The sequence below is a fragment of the Chiloscyllium plagiosum genome, chromosome 29, assembly GCF_004010195.1.
Source record: "Chiloscyllium plagiosum isolate BGI_BamShark_2017 chromosome 29, ASM401019v2, whole genome shotgun sequence".
Lineage (NCBI taxonomy): Eukaryota > Metazoa > Chordata > Chondrichthyes > Orectolobiformes > Hemiscylliidae > Chiloscyllium > Chiloscyllium plagiosum.
In genome coordinates, this window is record NC_057738.1 from 30311562 (window position 1) to 30331899 (window position 20338).

Below are 20338 nucleotides of genomic sequence, written 5' to 3' on the forward strand. Positions count from 1 at the left end.
GAGACAAAAGCAAATTTGAATTAGGCCAATCAGTTTAAATTACACCCAAAAAAACCAAACTCCAATCAAATTGAATTTAGTATATTGACAATATTAAAAGCCAATGACATAATCCGATACTTTGGGGGTATAAGACCAGGAAAAATTGAACACTTGAGACAGAACTGCCAAAAGACCAACACATGTAGGCTGCTAGTAAGAACTCTCTGAGAGGTACCTGCTCGAGAAAGAGTTTGCACAGAGAAAGACATCAGCTCTGACCTGAAGAGCAAATCTACAGAGGAAGATATAAAAAGAAGATTCATTTGAGGATTGGCTGTCTGACAGAAGGCAGAAAGTTGGATAAAAGGTTCTTTTACGGAATGGCAGCTGGTGACAAATGGTGTCCCGCAGGGTTCAGTGTTGGGGCCTCAGCTATTCACTTTATAAATTAGTGATATGGATGAAGGGACTGGGGCATTCTGGTGAAGTTAGGCAGGTAGTTCTGAGGAGATCGGGAGGCTGCAGAAAGATTTAACTTTATTGCTGGAACAGCACAGCAGGTCAGGCAGCATCCAGGGAACAGGAGATTCGACGTTTCGGGCACAGGCCCTTCTTCAGGAATGAGCAGAGAGTGTTCAGCAGGAGAAGATAAAAGGTAGGGAGGAGGGACTTGGAGGAGGGGAGTTGGAAATGTGATAGGTGGAAAGAGGTCAAGGTGAGGGTGATAGGTCGGAGTAGTCCACTTCAACACACCACTGTGTTCCTACACCAACATTTCTGTCCCAGATCTGTTGCAGTGTTCCTTAACGCAAGTTCAAAGAACAACACTTCATTTTCCATCTTCTCCTGCTGAACACTCTCTGCTCATTCCTGAAGAAGGGCCTGTGCCCGAAACGTCGAATCTCCTGTTCCCTGGATGCTGCCTGACCTGCTGTGCTGTTCCAGCAATAAAGTTTCAACTTTGATCTCCAGCATCTGCAGACCTCACTTTCTCCCTGCAGAAAGATTTAGACAGTTTAGGAGAATGGTCCAAGAAATGGCTGATGAACTTCAATGTGAGCAAATGCGAAGTCTTGCACTTTGGAAAAAAGAATATAGGGACGGCCTATTTTCTAAACGGTGAGAAAATTCCTAAAACCAAAGTACAAAGGGTCTGGAATTCTAGTACAGGATTCGCAGAAGGTTGACTTGCAGGTTGAGTCAGTGATTAAGAAAGCAAATGTAATGTTGTCATTTATCTCAAGAGGGTTGGAATGTAAAAGCAGCGATGTGCTACTGAGACTTTATAAAGCTCTAGTTAGGCCCCATTTATAATACTGTGCCATGTTTTAGGCCCCACACTCAGAAAGGACATACTGGCACTGGGGCGTGTCCAGCGGAGATTCACACGGATGATCCCTGGAATGGTAGGCCTAACATACGATGAATGGCTGAGGATCCTGGGAGTGTACTCATTACAGTTTAGAAGGTTAAGGGGAGATCTAATAGGAACTTACAAGATAATGCGTGGCTTAGAAAGTGTGGAGGCTGGGAATTTGTTTCCATCAGCCAGGGATACTAGGACCCGTGGGCACAGCCTTAGAATTAGAGGGGGTCAATTTAAAATGAAAATGAGGAGACATTTCTTCAGCCAGAGAATGGTGGGCTTGTGGAATTCATTGCGAGGGAGTGCAGTGGAGACCAGGACGTTAAATGTCTTTGAGGCAGAGATTGATAAATTGTTAATCTCGCAGGGAATTAAGGGATACAGGGAAATTGTGGGTAAGTGGCGTTGAAATGCCCATCAGCCATGATTGAATGGAGGAGTGGACTCGATGGGCTGAATGGCCTTACTTCCACAGCTTTGTGTTAGGACAGCTGGCTGGTTTTGAAATTTGAATTTTTCAGTAAATCTTAATCGGGGATTTTATTGGACTAGTATTATAGAACAGTAAGTAAAATATAGCTTAGAGGACAGAGTTGTAAATAGTTGTTAAAAAGTATAATAGAGAATAATTAGCTAAGTCAATTTTTACTTTAAATAATTCTTGGCCTCTCAAATTTTCACAGATTACTGCATGGGATAAATCTTTCCTGTGTTGCTGGTTTAAATTAAGCAGGAGGGTTTACCCCGTGATGTAACAACATCAATGAAGCTTTTAAGAGCGCATATTCCATCCATATTCTAAGCGCCTAGATTTTAATTGATCTATGTTATTTTACAGGGCCTTGTCTGATTTTGCACTGTGTCGCCAGTGTACCACAGCTTGTTATGTTCTTGCCTCTGTTACTCGTGGAAGTTCATCTAATTCTCTGAATATTTAAACAGATTAAATAATTCTGGCTACAGTATTCAGCCTTGTCATACTTCTCTATTCATTTGAAACAGGACCAGCAGTTCCTCTTCCTGCATTAGCAGGATGTAATTTTGAGAAGATGAATGACATTTTATTGACAAGAGAAATGAAGCTTCTAACAGAAAAACACTCAGAACATGCTACATTCTATTAATTTCCTTGTATGTCTTAGAAATGTTGACAATAACTAAAAAATGTGAATGAAAATAGGGACCTTTTAAAAGTGGATGCGAAGATGTTTGGTCAAAATTCCATATCGTGACCATAAACAAATGAAAATACACCTGAAATTACAAGGGGAAAAATGCTCTTAAAAGTCACATCCAGTATTTTGCAAATTTGATCACAGCAGAAAAGCTGGAGATCTCCTTTCCATGGCAAAATGGAGGGCAGCAGAAAAAGGAGTTGACCTACCCATAGTTACATGATGGATGTCAGAAAGTGTTTGCAAATAAGCTACAGCGTGCGTGAAAATGGTGCAAGATGGATGAGCATGACATGACATGATTCCTAGCAGGAGTAGCAGTGGGAAGCAGCTGGAGTCTAATTCCTTCATATTTTAATTACTGTTTTGGAAATTTAAAATAAAATATGTGTAATCTTTTCAAAAATGTACTTTGCCTTTCTGTCTCTTTTTGTCTCCCTTCTCTTTAAGTGCCTGATTCTCATTTGAAATTACCCACTCTGATTTTCTTATCAGTCCTTTTGCTGTTAATTTCACAATCCTTCAATCCATTGGCTAATATGTTACTTGCCCTGTTCACTTAGATTCGAGGTGCCCAAATATTCCTCGCAGTGACATTGTCAGCTTTCATTAATGGTCACTTGTTTCTGCTGAATGGAAAATATAAACTGTCACAATGCTTTGACAGAACATACCTGCTTCACAAAATCGTCTGAATGGCTGAAACACTACTTTAGCATAACTTTAGTTATTCCTGCATATCATGTTTCGTACTCAAATTTTTACATTATGCCAAAGCACAGAATCACACAAATTATTGGTAAAGAATGTGTTTTGGTCAACTAAGTTTTAAAATATTTCTTTCACTAATGGTTCAAATTGCAATTTGGCTTCTGTGAACGAGCCAGTAAAATGGCAAAAGAAGTCATTAAGTAAGGACATCTATTCACAATTGTACACTCTTTCACTGTAACACATATGTCTTTTTACCGAGAGTAAATTGCAAAAGTATTATGTCCAGTTTTGATCGCCCTGTTATAGGTAGAATATTATTAAGCCAGAGAGGGTTCGGATAACATTTACCAGGATGTTGCTTGGTGTGGGAAGTTTATAAAGAAAGACTGTAAAGCTGGGATTTTTCGCATTGCAGCGTGGGAGATTGAGATATGACCTTAAAGAAGTTTATAAAATCATGAGGGGTATAGATAGGGTTAATAGTTGGTGCCTTTTCCCTAGGATGGGAGATTTAAAGATTGGGGGGCATATTTTTAAGGAGAGAGGAGACAGATCTAAAAAAGAAATGAGGGGCAAATTTTTAACACAGAGGGTGGTTCATGTGTGAAATGAACTTCCTGAGAAAGTGGTGGATGCGGGCACAGGTTACAATGTTTAAAAAACACTTCGATAAGTACGCAAGTAGAAAAGGTTTGGCAGGACATGGGCTAGGAGAAGGCAGGTTTGGAATTATGTTCACTATCAACGGATTAGACCGTAGGGTCTGTTTCCTTGCTGTATGACTGTATGACTATGACTATATGTTAAGACTACTCATTACATTTCTATACAGAAAATGTTGTCCACATCCTAAATAGAAGAGTCTTTTACAGGTCTGTTGATTCCAAGAAGATAGATAAACATGCTGATGATCACACCGTAGAATCAACAAGTATTAAAAATATTAATAGCACATGTCAAGGATTTGTTCTGAGAGCACTTTATATCCAATGTAAAATTTTTTTATTATGCAGGGCTCATCGATCTTTTGGAAATACAAATGCACTTATCTATAAACTATAGAAGGCAATTGTAGTATTGGGTATGTCAAACAGGCATTTGAAGAGCTTAAATATTTAATCTAAACATTTCTATATCATTATTTAACTTGCAAGATATTTTAGGAGCACATACTGGCCATATTCATTCATCTCGTATGATGAAGTCTGAGGCATATGGCAAAGGATAGATTTATTTTAAATCTGCCGAACATTAACTTTCCAAAATGCTTTCCAAATGTACTTTCAGACCCATATAGTACACTCAATTATGTTAAGCAAAAGCTTTGAAAATTAAACATTGCTATTCCCCTTAGTAGTAGTGGTTTCTTTGCATAATTGTTGGCTCTCAAAAGTATACCTAATTACGGTAAAGTCCATTGACAGAAATAAAGCACATTCTTCAAGTGATGTTTAAACATAGTCCAGGATCCAGTCTGAACATGAATGCCACCTTTATATTCCAGTTCTGCTGCTGTTACACCAGAAATATTAAGGACAAGCACTTTGCAAACTGAATGCTCCTGCTAAGGTAGTTAGTCATAAGTTTATGGTTCAGGTTTCAGCTGAGGGATACCTGTTGCACTGAATGATTATTATCCAGAATATTTTAATTTCAAACTGGGTACAACATGTATGCATAAAATGGATCTGATTTCTAATTTGCTATCATAGTACATTTCTGCCACAGAGCTTTCTTTTAAGAAAAGAATGAACATTAGGCAACTTGCAAATTGAAAGAAATTTTCTTTAATTGTTTTGTCAGAACATTTCAGTGTGCTGACTTTTTTCTAAAATATTCTTTTGTGGGATGTGAGCAAGGCCAGTTTTTGTTATAGACACTTAATTGTTCTCAAGAAAGTGACTGTGGGCTGCCTGTTTAAAGTACTGCAGTTCTTAGAGTGTAGATTCATCCACAGTGGTGTTAGGAGGGAGAACCAGGTTTTAAAGTCTGTAACTTTGAAAGAATTACACTATAGCTCCAATCCATGCTGAATGACTGAGGGGGAACATGAAGGTGAGGGGGTCCCCATGCATCTACTTCCCTTGTCCTACCAACTAGTAGAGGTCACAGGCGTGGCAAATGCTGTTGAAGGAGACCTGGCATGCAGTTGTACTGCATTTGTACGTAATACACACTGTTGACCTCCTGTCCAAGTGAAGGAGGAAGTGAAATTTTAAGGTGATAGCTGGGGTGCCATTCAGATGGACTGCTTTGTACTGGATGGCTTTCAGCTTCTTGAGCATTATTGGATTTGCACTCATCATAATCCTGACTTGTACCGTTGAATCTGAGTTTTTACACCACTGAAAGAGGTCCTTTCACCCTTCGTGTCCGTGTCAATCAACATCATTTATTCTAATCCCGTTTTCCAGCATTTGGTCCATATTCCTGCATGTATGACTTTTCAATTGTTCATCCAAATAATTCTTACCTGTCTCAAGGGTTCCTGACTTGACCACCCTTTTAGGTAGTGAGTTCCAGATACCTAGCATTCTCTGTGTGAAACATTTTACTCAAGTTCCCTCTACCTGAAAACTGTGCCCGCTGGTTAGTGACCCCTCTACTAAGAGGAAACATTTCTCCCTACCTACCTTGTCTGTGCTCCTCAGAACTTTGTACACCTCAATCACATCCTCCCTCAGCCTTCCCTGATCTAATAAAAACAACTCCAATCTATCTAGTCTCTCTTCCCAGCTGAATCACTCTAGACCAGACAACATCCTGACGAATCTCTTCTGCACTGTTTTGAGCACATTCACACATCTTCTCATCGTGTGGTCTGCCAGAACTGCACACTATTCCAGCTGTGGCTTAACTAACATTCGCTACTGCTCTATCTTAACCCTCTTGCATTTGATGCCTTTACTAACAAAGGCAAGTATCCCGTATGCTTTCTTAACCACCTTAACTGTCTGCCTGGTATCTGACCTGCCGCCTTCAAGGATCTATAGACATGCATACCAAAATTCCACTTATCCTCTGTGCTTCTTAGGTCCTACCATTCCATGTGTACTTCCTTCCCTGTTATTCTTCCTAAAATGCTACACCTTATATTTTCAGAATTAAATTCCATTTACCACTGTTCAGCCATTTCTCCTGTAGTCTAAGGCTTTTCTCCTTGTTGTTTACCACACCACCAATTTTCATGTCATCTGCAAATTTATTGATCATGGCTCCTGCATTCATGTCAAGTTCATTCTTGCGCAAAACAAACAAGCTGCCCTCCTACTGAACACAGGCTTTCAGTCACAAAAACACTCTTCAACCATCACCCTTTGCTCTCTGCCACTAAGCCAATTTTTGACCAATTTGCCCTAATTCCTATGAGTCTTTAGGAGCTGAAAATTCTCTGGCGCTTGTGTGGTACAAGTGTTATTTGCCATTTATCAGTCTAAGCCTTAATGCTGTCCAGTTCTTGCTGTTTCAGTATCTGTCAGTCAAGCACACTATGGTTCTGAGTATCATGCAATCATTAGTTAACATCCGCCCCTCTGACCTTACCTCCTATCCTTTTACCGTATTATGTACAGAAAACTATTGATGAAGCAGCTGAAGATAATTGGACCTAGGACACTAGCCGGAGGAACTTATAATCAGTGCAAACCACCTACCTCTGAGCCAGGAGACCTGGGTTCAAGTCCCATCGGTTCATAACATCCCTGAACAAGTTGATCAGAAAAAAGAGGAACTTGTGATGCAATGGTAATGACTCTACCTCTGAGCCCGGAGACATGGGTTCAAGTCCTAGTTGCTTGAGAGATGTGTAGTACCATTACGGGTACGTGCAATTTTGGAATTGTCTGCCCTACAAGATGGTGGAGGTAGTGTAAATGCATGTTTTTAAGACAGAAATGAATATATTCTTGTGAGGCAGGAGAATGAAGGATTATCATGGGTAGGTTCAAAACACCACCTGTGTTTTGGTGTTTAGCCTTGATCTTATTGAATGACTCAAGGATCTGAATGATCTCCTCCTATTCTTTGTTCACATATTTGCAACAACTATATGAAGACATACCTATGCAATTTTCTTTACAATCTGACAGATATCAGTGTGGTAGCTATACTGGCACAGCTAAGTCAGGGACACAGATGGTTTTTAAGCATAAGTTCTACAGATGGAGTGTAGCCTTTGCTGTTTCCAGCACTTTCATCAAACACGATATGACGTGGTGCAAACTGAACTGAACTGATTCAAGACTACCATTTGTGATGCCGGGGACCTCAGCAGGAGGCTGAGTTAGATCACCAATTCAGCAATTACAGCTGAAGATGGTTGCAAAATGCTTCAGCCTTATTTTTTGAATTGAGGTGATGGGCTACTCTATTGTTAAACAAACAACACATATGTTACCTCCTCCTCCAACTTGTAACTTAATTTCTCCATCACCGATCACAACTAGACCTGGCAGGACTATCTCATTGGTTGAGGACTTGCTTTGCCTGTCTTCCATATATTGCTTCAGTTGTTCAATATGTTCATGGTCCAGTGTTACAGCTTCACAAGATCAGCACCTTTAAGCATGCTCGAAGCAAGCTCTCCCACTCCTTGATATACCAATCTTGGTCCCCTGGCTTGGTGGTAATAGTAAAATGAGGAATATGCCATGCCAAGACTTGCAGATTGTGGTTGAGTGCAATTTTGCTCCTGTTGTTGGCCCACAGTACTTCATAGAATCTGGTTTAGAGCTGCTAGATCTGTTCTGAATCTAGTTCAATTAGCACATAAATGTAGCACACACAAACATATTGTTTTTGTCAATTAAGGTGGACACAGAACTTTAGATTTTTTTTTTTTAGATTACTTACAGTGTGGAAACAGGCCCTTCGGCCCAACAAGTCCACACCGACCCGCCGAAGCGCAACCCACCCATACCCCTACATTTACCCCTTATTACCTAACACTAAGGGCAATTTAGCATGGCCAATTCACCTAACCTGCACATCTTTGGACTGTGGGAGGAAACCGGAGCACCCGGAGGAAACCCACGCAGACACGGGGAGAACGTGCAAACTCCACACAGTCAGTCGCCTGAGTCGGGAATTGAACCCGGGTCTCTGGCGCTGTGAGGCAGCAGTGCTAACCACTGTGCCACCGTGCCGCACACTCATTACAAGTAATATTCCAATGAAGTGACTCATTGGAATGAATATTCCCAACGATACTTCAAAGGAACAACATCGTAAATGGAACAACTTTCAAACTCCAATTATCTGATGAAGCTTTTAGCAATTTCAACATCTTTCAAATTCCATATTTATGCCTCAATGGGTTAAGCAAGTCAGAAAATTCAAAACCTTCATTTCATGACCTGAGTCGAATTCTATGATCTCAATCAGAATAGCAGTTGGGTATTAAAAGTGCTCTCAGCACCGCTCAGTTAGAAAGGCATAAAATGAAAAAGCAAGATTCCTGGTTTTTACTTATGTCCAGTAAACAATGCTTAAAATGCAAATATGTAGACATTGGGAGTGGAAAATATTACTTTCCCAACAAGGATAATTGAGTGAAATCAAAGGAAAACATTGAATTTAAGCTAGCAATTTTCATTAATCTAATTCCATTCATAGTCATGAAAAATATAATTCAATCCGAATCAGCGTGCAATAATAATCTGTAGTACTTCTTGTTGAAGAGTCACTTCATTGGAATATTACTTGTAATGAGAAACTATGTGTGCAAAAGATGATCCCAAAATGTGAAGACATCATTATCTTGTGCTATAATCATGGCAATATCAAGGAATATATGATAATTAGGTGTGATTCTTTAACATATTTTATCTGTTCTGGCATTGCAAATTGGTCAAAATCCTACCTTTTTCTCCCTTAACAATTTGTATGGACTGAACTTTCCAGCAGGCAACAAATCCCTGGTATCATATCCAAATGAGACCACCCATAGTTGTTAGACTGCATGCCGACACAATCTTCCAGGAGATAGCCTAATACATGAGCACCATTAGCACTGTCCTCATAGTGTAGGCCAAACCAGAGAACCTGCAGCAATGTCAAACTGGCAGTCTACCATGAGAGATGGACTTTGCTGAATAGGCAGGCAAAGGGAAGGGTGCCTTAACACAAGGAGGCTGTAGTTATTGTGATGAGGTCAGCCAGGTGGACATGGAGGAATATGGGTTCCCTGATTGAGGTTGTTAATCTGGCCCAATCAGAGAGGCTTGGCGGACAGATACAAAGAGGAGAGTCAGAAGTTCTGTTCATTCTGAGAGCTGGCTCTGAGGATCAGTGTCAAGACTTTCCACATGTGTAAATAAAGGGTGACTTGGTGATGAGACATTGGCCTTTGTAGGGTTATTTCAGTGGCCTCAGTTGTCTGCATACAATTCATGAAATAAAAAGTGATACAAAAACAGAGCAAACATTGGGGTGGAGGAGGTATCCACTTTGCACTAGTGACAAAAAGGCTATTGCTGCACTCTGACATCAGTTCTGCCAGGCTGACTGAATTAAGCTGGTCACCTTTGACAGAGGTGGGGACCTCTACAATGTCTATAAAGTACCAAGGCGAAAGTGAGGACTGCAGATTAGAGTCGAGAGTGTGGTGCTGGAAAAGCAGGTCACGCAGCATCCGAGGAGTAGGAGAATCGACGTTTCGGGCAAAAGCCCTTCATCAGGATATGAAACTACCCAGTCTATCGCCGAATGCTCCCCTAAGTGGGACTGCTTGGTTTCCTCTCTTCATGCTACTCACAACGGCATTCCTTTACCCTCAGAATGAAGAACGTGTTACATAAAACAGTACAGCACAGAAACAGATCCTTCAAACCACTGTGTCTAGGCCAACCAATATGCTATTCTAAACTAATCCCATCTGCTAACATATAGTCCGTATCCCTCTATTTCCTGCCTGTTCACGCACCTAATGTGACACACAAAGCAGCAGGACCAGTGAACAATAAGAACAGGGCCTAAAAAATCAAGTAAATGAGTCAACATACATACTAAACTGTAAACAATACATGACTCAATAATATATAGTTTGTCACATTTTAATCAGGCAGAAAGGAAAATGGCAATTGCCCAAAAGTAAGAGAAACAAAACCATACTACTTTCTGTAAAATATAAAAGTCATTTAAAAATTGTATCACAAGAAAACATGGTAGTTTTTGTTGCAAAATAACGCATCAAAATGGCTAAGAAGAAATTCCTTTTCAATCAGAAACACTGGAAAACTACTAAATAAAGTGCAATAAAATGTAATTATTTGAGGCACATGCTGGTGAGGAAGAGAAGAAGAAAGAAGTGGAGAATGTTCCACAAAAGCCTATTCAAAAATAAATCTCTTGCCTTGAGCAATTGCAACCATAAACAGAAATGCTGGTGCGCTTGGGCTACTTCTCGTAGTAGAATAGAAATTTTACTAACCAACTTAAAACAACACTTTCCTTCAGTTTTATTTCTTTGATATTTTCTTTCACCTCTTTCTCCACAATAGGTGTTACTGCAAATTGTCACAAACAAAATGCACAAATATCTATGTGGATTTAACTGCGATGATGCTTCAAAATCTTGCATTCATTAAGTTGATACCCAATTGAAAGACCGATCTTCTCTGTATTTCTGGCTCAAAGATAGATGGTCCCATAGACTCAAGCGATTTAAGAGGAATTAGACAATTTTCTAGGACCAGCTCATTGAATTTATTGTTATTGTAAAATTATTATCGGGTTGCTTTTTTTCCCTCATTTGAAGTCAAATTCCATAAAATCAGTAAGAACTTGTTTGACTTGGTCCTCTTATCCTCCTCCTTGGGTGGGCAGATTAGCAAGGAGACTAGTTTCCAGCCCAGCCACTACCAGGCAGTTTGCTATTCTGCCTAGGCACATCTGGGCTTTATATCAGTCCTTTAATTAATCCTCAGTGAAAGCCAAGCTGTGACAGTTTGACTGGGTAGGCTCCAATTTCGGACAGGTCTTGATTTATTGCGGCTGAGTTTCAACTAACTTTGATTTATTTCAGCTTTGGGGAGGGAGCTTTAGCAGTAAACAGAAAGGCACCACAGGAGGCTGTGGACGTCAGCATAGGAAGCACCTCCAGATTCCACGGCTCAAATAAATGACCAAATAATAAACAATTCAGATTGCTGGTTTTAAACAGGTTTTCATGCCCAAGGACTGAAAATGCTAATGGATAAATGCAAGTTACACAGAATGGTTTAAACGATTTCAGATTTTATCCCTAAATGTCATTCAAGGAAGCTCATCATGGCTTATCTCCTGCAAAACAGTAAATCCCTGGACACTCATTAAGACTAATCATGACACTCATCTGCACCATGTTAGCCACAGGAAAGCAGACTGAGGTTTTCAGCTAAACCACTGTATTTGAAAAGGATGTTCCTCATTATCTTCCATTCCATCAAGGGTGGATCACCATTAATAAGGCTTTGCTCTTCAAACCTCTTTGAGTGATTAACTTGGGAGATACAACAAGCCTACTAAAAATGTTATGTCTATTCATTTTATAAAAAGACACTTGAGAATATTTGCCAATGCTGTCTACTATTATATACAAAACTGAATCTTTACACAGTTTTGTAAACTGAGAAACCACAACTTGGTTGTTGACTATGTGGCTAAATATGCTATTTATTTTTACCAACAACACACAGGAACTAATGTGTAAAGAACTATGCAAAGTAATTGCATTGCCACTCTGGCCTAAGGTGTATATAGGATTTTGATTGTTATCAAGATATTTCAGGCTATAGATAATATATCATTATGTCACATAAATCAAAGCATGTGATAATGAATGACCTTGTCCATGAGGACAAGACACAGTCAATGCTCTCTTGCTGATGTGATACTGGTATGTATTTCAAACAAAGTAATAAAGCAATTACTTGTTAGAAGTTTAAACACTTAACCACTTTAGAATGCCCAGAACACTCTGTGCTGATCTTTAAATGTCAGATCAACTGATTCATAAATCCAGAGTAAATCCAAACACACTTTACAGTAAGAGAGGTAATGATTTTCACAAAAACTATCAGAAAGTTTGTAAAAGCCAGTCCTGACATAGAGCAGACAGAATCACAAAGAGAGAGAGAAAATGCTTATCGGTCTCCTTCAGATAAAAGCTGTAAGAAATTCATGAACCTTCAAAAGCACATAAGGCACTGTCTGGGACAGAGGAAGTTAGACTTCTGGACAGACTAAGCAGATCTTTCTCAATATTACCTCAAGACCTATTTGCTGAATCAGAGGATCTTATTACTGCTCTGTCATGTTGTTAGAATAGAAATTATTCTGTGCATTTCAATAATATGATTAAAAATAGTTTCCCAGAGTACTTCATTTTGCAAAAGTCTGCAAATTGATATTCACTTTCCAAAAGATTAGCAAGCCTGTGTTAAACTCTATGAGCATTCTCACAATGAATACCCTTCATTTGGCCTTCCAGAATTTCCATCTTGTAAAATGATACTGCTACTTTAGGTACACATTTACATTTTGAAATCTCTCAATTAAAAATCCCATAAATCATATTATAGTCTGAACTGTTCACATTCTGCCGCTGTGTTCCAACATTCAATCTTGATGATAGGAATGTTTGAAGTTGAAACTTTCAAGTCTATTGGACCCACCACCCATCAACTGCGCAAGCTGCACGTCATCAAATGAATGGTTATTTATGAAATCAGTCAAATGTAGGTCAGATTACATAAAACTGATAATCTGTTTCACCTTTTGAAGAGAGTGTGAAAATATGATTATTGAGAATAAGTGCAATATAAAATACTGACTGTATTCCTCTCACATCACATAATATCATCACTCATTGTTTCCTTGATTGGGGGCTGGGAGGAACAGGAATACAGGTGGCATTGTGATAATGCTGCCAATTTGCCTACTAGAGTAACAGCCAAATTAACATTCAGGATCACTATATCTAAATCTTTAGTCAAATTTCTTTACTTGGAAAAACTTACTTGATATCTCCTCACCTTGTTCAACAAGTCATCACTCTGTTGTTTTATTAAAGAACAGTTTGTATCTCCATAGTTGCATACCCATAATGGGGAATATTTATCTCCTTTAGTTGTTGTCTTCTTAAAGTTAGCAATGTGGAACATAGCTGATGTGTTCGAGTAGATCAGCTCCCCTGTGGTTCATGTTGATATTCAATTCTCTACAGATTTCTAAAAGTACATGATTGTTAAGAATTGGGCTTTAAGACAGAGGTGAGGAGAAATCTTTTCTCTCAGAGTATTGTCAGAGTATGCAATTTTCTTTTACAGAAGGTACTAGATGTTATGTCTTTAAAGTTAGTCAAGTCTGAGTTAAATAGATTTTTGATAAAGAGAGGCAAAAATTATGGGGTGCAGACAGGAAAGTGGGACTGAGACAGCAATCAAATGACTTATGACCTAATTGAAAGGTGGAGCAAGCTCACATGGTCTAATGGCCTACATTTGGTCCTAAATCCTATGTTCCTATCAGTTGCTATGACAGAAGTATTACCAAATAAACACGTATTCAAATATCAAATAATCCTGCTGAGATTATCTGTAATTAATCACATCAAATATAAATGATAACCGACTTTCCAGTGAACCAAGTATTCAACATGCTGTAGGTTTATTCCAACAGAAATCAATTGCCTTCTGTGGGATAGGATACAAAGGGCATGTTCAATTCATTTAAAATAATGATTAAAATTAATTGCAAAATGTCATTGATCAGAAATATTTTCACCAGGATATAAGGGCCTGGATCTGTTTCTGTGCTGTCTTGATTCAATTTTCATGCAACTTTGCTTTATTCCAATTTACTGTAGTTGTTGACACAGAGGTGAATCTTTGAAGGAGCAAACAATTCCTCCAAAAAACAGAGTTTAGACAAGTTTTTAAACCACCCTGGTGACAATATATGTTTTAGCTTTATTTTTCCCAAATACATTTGGAAACGTTGCACACTTCAAACAGTGGCTTGTCTTTAATATCAGACCTGAATAATTAGATTAGAGTCTGCAAAGAGGTCAACAAGGCAATTTGAAGCGTGAAATTTTTTTAGGTTCTTTTATGCTTCTGTTTTTATAGATTTGCTTTAATAAATGTATTATTACATTTATTGGGTAAACATAAACTGGGTAAACCAACTGAGCATTCAAGCTGTGGAGGATTAGGAGCTGGAGTGTGTTAGGGATGATACTCGAGAGTAGTATGGTGAGAAACCAACCATAGGATATGCGATTTTAGATACAGTAAAATGTAGCAAAATAGGGCTATGTAACAATTATGTTGTTAGAGAACCTTTAGGGATGAATAAGCATATGATAGAATTTTACATATTTGAAGGTGAGGTAGTTCATTTTGAAGCAAGGACGCTAAATTTGAAGAAGGGAAATTATGAAGGTATGAGGCACAAAACAGCTGAGGTGGATTGGGAAAATACATTAAAAAGACATGATCGTACATAGGCAATGGATATTTTTTAAAGAATTATTTTGTGACTTAACAGCAACAATACATTCCTTCATTTGCAAAAATTCAAAAGTGGTCAGTCAACCATGGCAAACAAAGAAAGTTCAGGATTTCATATGTATAAAAGAAAAGACCTATAAAGTTTAGAATACAGCTAAGAGAGAACCAAGAAATTGATAATGGAAGTGTGAATAGAATATAAATGAAATCTAGCAAATAACTATAAAGGCTTCTATAGGTATGTAAGAAAACATTTTTGGCTAAACCATTGGTCTATTACAGGCAGAATCAGGAGAATTTACAACATGGAAAAGAGAAATAGCAAAGAAGCAAAATTATTATTTTGTGTCTGTTTTTACTGAAGATGCAAGATCTCCCAGAACTAGCGATCCAAGTGGCTTCACGGGATCAGAAGTTGAAGAATGTTAGCATTAGTAAGAAGGTTTTACTGGAGAATGGCAATCCCCAAGACCTGATTGTCTATATCTCAGAAAGTGTTGGAAGCGATGGCCACAGAGATAGTCGATGCATTGGTGAATGTCTTCTAAACATCTATGGATTCTGAAATGAACCTTGTAGGTTGGAGGGTTGCAAATGTCACCCACTATTTAGGAAAAGGGCAAGACAGGAATCAGGGAACTACAGACCTGTTAGTCTCCATCAGTATTAGGAAAAATGTTAGAATCTATTAACGAAAGGTGAACAAAGAACAGAGAATAGGAATAAATAGGTTATTCTTGAGTTTGGCTGCCTGTGACTGGCGAGGTATCACAAGAAGCAGTACTTTAGATCACAGCTGTACACATATGTAAGAAAAATTTGGTGGTGAGGATCAAATGTAGTATTTCTAAATTTGCAGATGATAGAAAGCTAAGTGGAAACATACATTGTGAAGAAGACTTAAAGTGGCTTCCGGAAGATTTGCACAGGCTTAGTGAATAGGCAAGACCATGGCAATAGTAATATAATGTGGAAAAATGTTAGGTTAACCACTTTAGGAGAAACAGATCGACATGGTATGAGATTGGAAAGTGTACAGAGGGACCTAATTGTCCTTCTTGATAAGTCACTGAAGGCTAACGTGAAGGTGCAGCAAGTTATTAGGAAGGCTAATGGAATGTTAGCCTTTATAGCAAGAAAGGTTGAGTACAGTAATAGTGAGGTCTTATTCAGTTGCATAGCTTGGGTTAGACTGTACATGGAGTAGTGTGTATAATATTGGTCTCCGCATCTCAGGAAAGTTATTATTACCAAAGAGGGAGTGCAGCAGAGGTTCACTAGACTTGTTTCCAGGATGATGGGACTGTCCTTTGATGACAGATTAGGCAAAATGGGTTTGTATTCTCTCGAACTTTGAAGAATGAGAGGTACTCTCATTGGAACTTAAAAAACACTGACAGGGATGGACAGGGTAGATGCAGGTTCGGAGGAAAGGTCGACTCGAAATGTCAACTCTGATTTCTCTCCACTGACACTGCCAGATCTGCTGAGTTTTTCCAGCAATTTCTATTTTTGCCTCAAATATAGGTAAGCTGCTTTCCCTGGATGAACAGTCTATAACCATAGCACACAAATTAACAATAAGTGAGATGCTCCTTAGATCCAACACAAGGAGATTTTCTTTACTCAGAGGACATATCGCTTTTACATTCTTGAGTTAACTCTTACTGCCTAATATCTACTATGCAATAGCACAACCTAGGGGATCTTACAATATGAACCAGATGTCATGCCTTTGTCACGTGTGTTAGTTGCACTTCTCCAGTCTTTTGATAGGAGGAATTGATGAACCCTCTGGTCAGATGAGGTCAGTGACAAACCAAGAAACTGGTTCATTTTACAGAAGTACTAATTCTATTTTTGTTTAAATGCCCGTGTAACATAACACAACAAAAACATTTTTAATAGAGAACAAAACATTCACTTGTGCCTTATTTGCTTTCAGGTTAGCTTCTGGCTGGGAAAATGTACTTAATTCCTGGTTCAGGTCAAGACTTGACTCCTTGCAGCCATTATTAACACAGATTGACCCTGGATATGGGTTTTTCTCTCCTTTGCATTAACTTTGACCTCAGGAAACAGAATTTCAGCAGACTGCCCTACAACTATTCCAGCTGAGGTCAAATTAAGCTTGACTTCTCAACCAGAACAGTCTAATGCAATTCAGACACAATTTGATTCACACCTAAATATAGATTTCGCTATGAATATTCAGAATTTCACACAAGGAGGATCAGAAAACTCCTGCCAACAGAATAGATGCCTGTTCAATAAATTCAGTTTGGTAGTTAATCTCAAATTGTCTTCTAAGATTTTGTTTAATAGTTGCCAAACAAAATGGATTTAAATCTTCAGTAGGTCTCACTTTGGACTACTAATTGTTGGTTGTTAAATCAATCTAGATCCCAAATCACCTACATCTGAAAACTCAAGTATTCAATCTAGGAGCAGAAGTGGCATTTTAAGTACACCCTGTGGGTTTGGGAAATTTTCCCAATTGAAAAATATAGCTGACTTCCTTTGTAAATAGCTTGGAATTTGTGCATGACCAGTAATTGCTGTTATCTAGAATAATATGCAGGTTATAAATAGTCTCTCCATATAAAAATATACCACATCAGCAAACTAGTCTAGTACAATGTTCTTTATTGTTCAATATGATACATAATTTGTAAAATTACTGCAGTTCTGCCACCTAACATCTAGGACTTGCTGAATCAAGCAGGTGAGTAACTGACAATACATTCAATGAATTGCAGATTTCCATCGATACAGATGTGCTAAACCACAGAGAACCGTATTGTCAGACCACTTGAATTCTAAGACCACCACCACACAACATCATGTACAGCTTCCCAACCTGACCACCTCCCACCCCTGTCAACTCTGTTTTTCTTAGTCTGATTTTAAGGGCCACCTGTGACACTCCAGCTGCACCAAGGGTGGTCTGAATAATACCATGCATATATTGAAAGACAGGAAGTCACTTGAGGCTGTCTTTAAGCAAACCCCATATTTAAGAATAAAATGTTAGGGAGGAGCTGAATGCTCTTTTCAAATAAAAGAGGACTGCCACACAGGTCCAATGTTTCAGCATGACCAAAATCTGAAACAAATACCATGTTAAGAATTTTCTTGACTTCAACACCTTAGTAACTGCTTACTGGATGGCAGCAATTCAGGATTTGCAAGTGGCATTCATACCAATTTTCAAGGCCATCACCTTTTTTTAATAATTGATATTATTACTAGTACAAACATTTGCATTTATAAAAGGTCCTCATCACTTTAATATATCTCTGGGCGCACCACACAATGAAGTACTTGCAACATATGTATTATTGCATGTTCATTCTGTAAGAATGGTTAAAAAGATTTAGTAGTGTCCAAGTCTCAGGAAACAAATTCTGAAAATAATCCCTAGGCAAACAAAGAAAGATACATAGGTAAAACACTACCCCGGAATTGTGGTGGTTGTTGATGGCAAACAGTAACATTCATCATCATTACTCTCCCAAGTGGACATTAAAGACTGCCTGGCATTATTGCAAAGAAGAGCAGGAGAGTTCTTCCCAGTTATGGGGGATACAGTGGTGAAGTTGTAATGTTACTAGACTACTAGGCCAGAAGACACTATTTCAAACCTCAACAAAGCAGCCAGTAAAACTTAAATTAAATTAGTAAATCTGGAATTAAAAGTGAATTTCAGTAAAGGTGACCAGAAAACCATTTTTAATTGCCACATAAAACCATCTGGTTCACTGATGTCCGTTTTAGATGGAAAGTTTACTGAACTTGCCTGATTTGGCCTTCATGTCATACCAGGCCCACAGCAATGTGGCTGACTCTAAAATGGTCTAGAAAGTCATTCAATTGTGTCAAACTAGCTTTTGAAGTCCACAACCACCTGATGAAGGAGCAGTGTCCGAAAGCACATAAACCTATTGGACTATAACTTGGTGTTGTGTGATTTTTAACTTTGTCCACCCCAGTCCAACACCAGCTCTTCCACAAGAGGTCCTGAGATGGACAGATTTTTAATCATGAAGGCAATCAGAAGTTATCAAGAAAACTAGAAAAGTGGAGTTAAGGACTATCAGTCTAGCCAGGGTCGAATTGAATGTTAAAGTTGACCTAAAGGGCTGGATGGCCTACTTTTACTCCTGGGCCTTATGATTTGTCCCACAAACTAGACAAACACAAAATTCTGGAACTCCTTCCCCAACAGCTCTGTGAGCGTACATACCACACACGGACTATTGCAGTTCGAGAAGGTGGCTCACCACCAACATTTCAAGGATAGTTCAGGACGGGCAGCAAATGCTGGCCTTGCCAGTGATGCCTGCATCCAGTGAACGAATTTAAAATGAGGTGTAACTACCATTTGAATTGCGATCTGAGTAATAATTTTGACTGAGTAAATGAAACGTTTTTGGAATATTGTTAAGTGTTTCCATAATAATTAATTAGTACATTTTAAAATGAGATCTTTAATTTTTAAAACATTTGTTGGTGATATTTCAGTTTCTAACTTTTATCACAAGTGTATGTTCCAATCTTTAATCCCCCCTGCAAAATCTTTAACAAGTGATTTGATTATTAATTCATTTCATTTCCCAGTTGGCTGTGAGAATTCTTTAATGAGATTGTTTCTTGGATCACAACAGCCAAGCCAACTTAACTTGCACCAGAGGAGAAAAAATGTCTTTGCTAAGTTGCGGTTCTATATATCAATCATAAAGAAACTGTATTAAGGAATGTTCATTTCATTTGCAGCATTTCAGAAATGATCTTTGATTAAAAAGTAAGAAAAGATTTTCTACAAAATATTCCTAATGCAGTGATTCAAGCCGAATGAGTTTGGAGCAAGAAAAAAACTCCCATGATTTATTAGCTTTCAATGTTACACACAGTGTTTGGTGGCAATTATTTTGGTTTCTTTCAACAGCTCACCATGAATCTGTTCAAATAATCACAATATTTGTTTCAGGCAAACAACAGGGGTGACTTGTAAGCCAACTGAGATGGGGACCACACTGAGTCCGGAGCTAAGGCTTAAACAACTTTTAATGACAAGACAGTACATTGGGACTATTTAACCTCTAACTTTATTACACTTCTGCTACGCTTTCAGATCTAAGGTTTCACTTGCAATTAATTGCTAAACCATTACTGTCTGTGACATGGGGGAGAAATAGGTTTTGGCCTCACAGCTGCTAACTGTTTATTTACTGATTTCAAAGATGGCATGAAAAGACATCATTCTCAAGATGTGAAAAATGCTATAAAGCCAAATCTAAATGATGGAGAATCCCAGAGGAGCTGCTCCCAAGGTGCATTCTGATTGCCTGACTTTCAGTTTCACACGTTTAACAGGCATAGGACTGCAAATTCCATAATGAATGGGTATGATTATTATGCTGTTCAACAACAGAAAAATGAATTCTAATTTTGACTAATTATATATGAGGCTAAGTTTAAACATTTATCAGGTGGAGAAAGTGAGGTCTGCAGATGCTGGAGATCAGAGCTGGAAATGTGTTGCTGGAAAAGCGCAGCAGGTCAGGCAGCATCCAGGGAACAGGAGAATCGACGTTTCGGGCATAAGC

At 38.6% G+C, this 20338-nt stretch overlaps 1 protein-coding gene across 1 annotated transcript in view; it reads right to left on the bottom strand.

Annotated features, from left to right (window-relative positions):
• Positions 1 to 20338, bottom strand: part of gmds (GDP-mannose 4,6-dehydratase) — a 652848-nt gene that overhangs the window by 329904 nt on the left and 302606 nt on the right. The gene's annotated exons all lie outside the window — the stretch shown is intronic.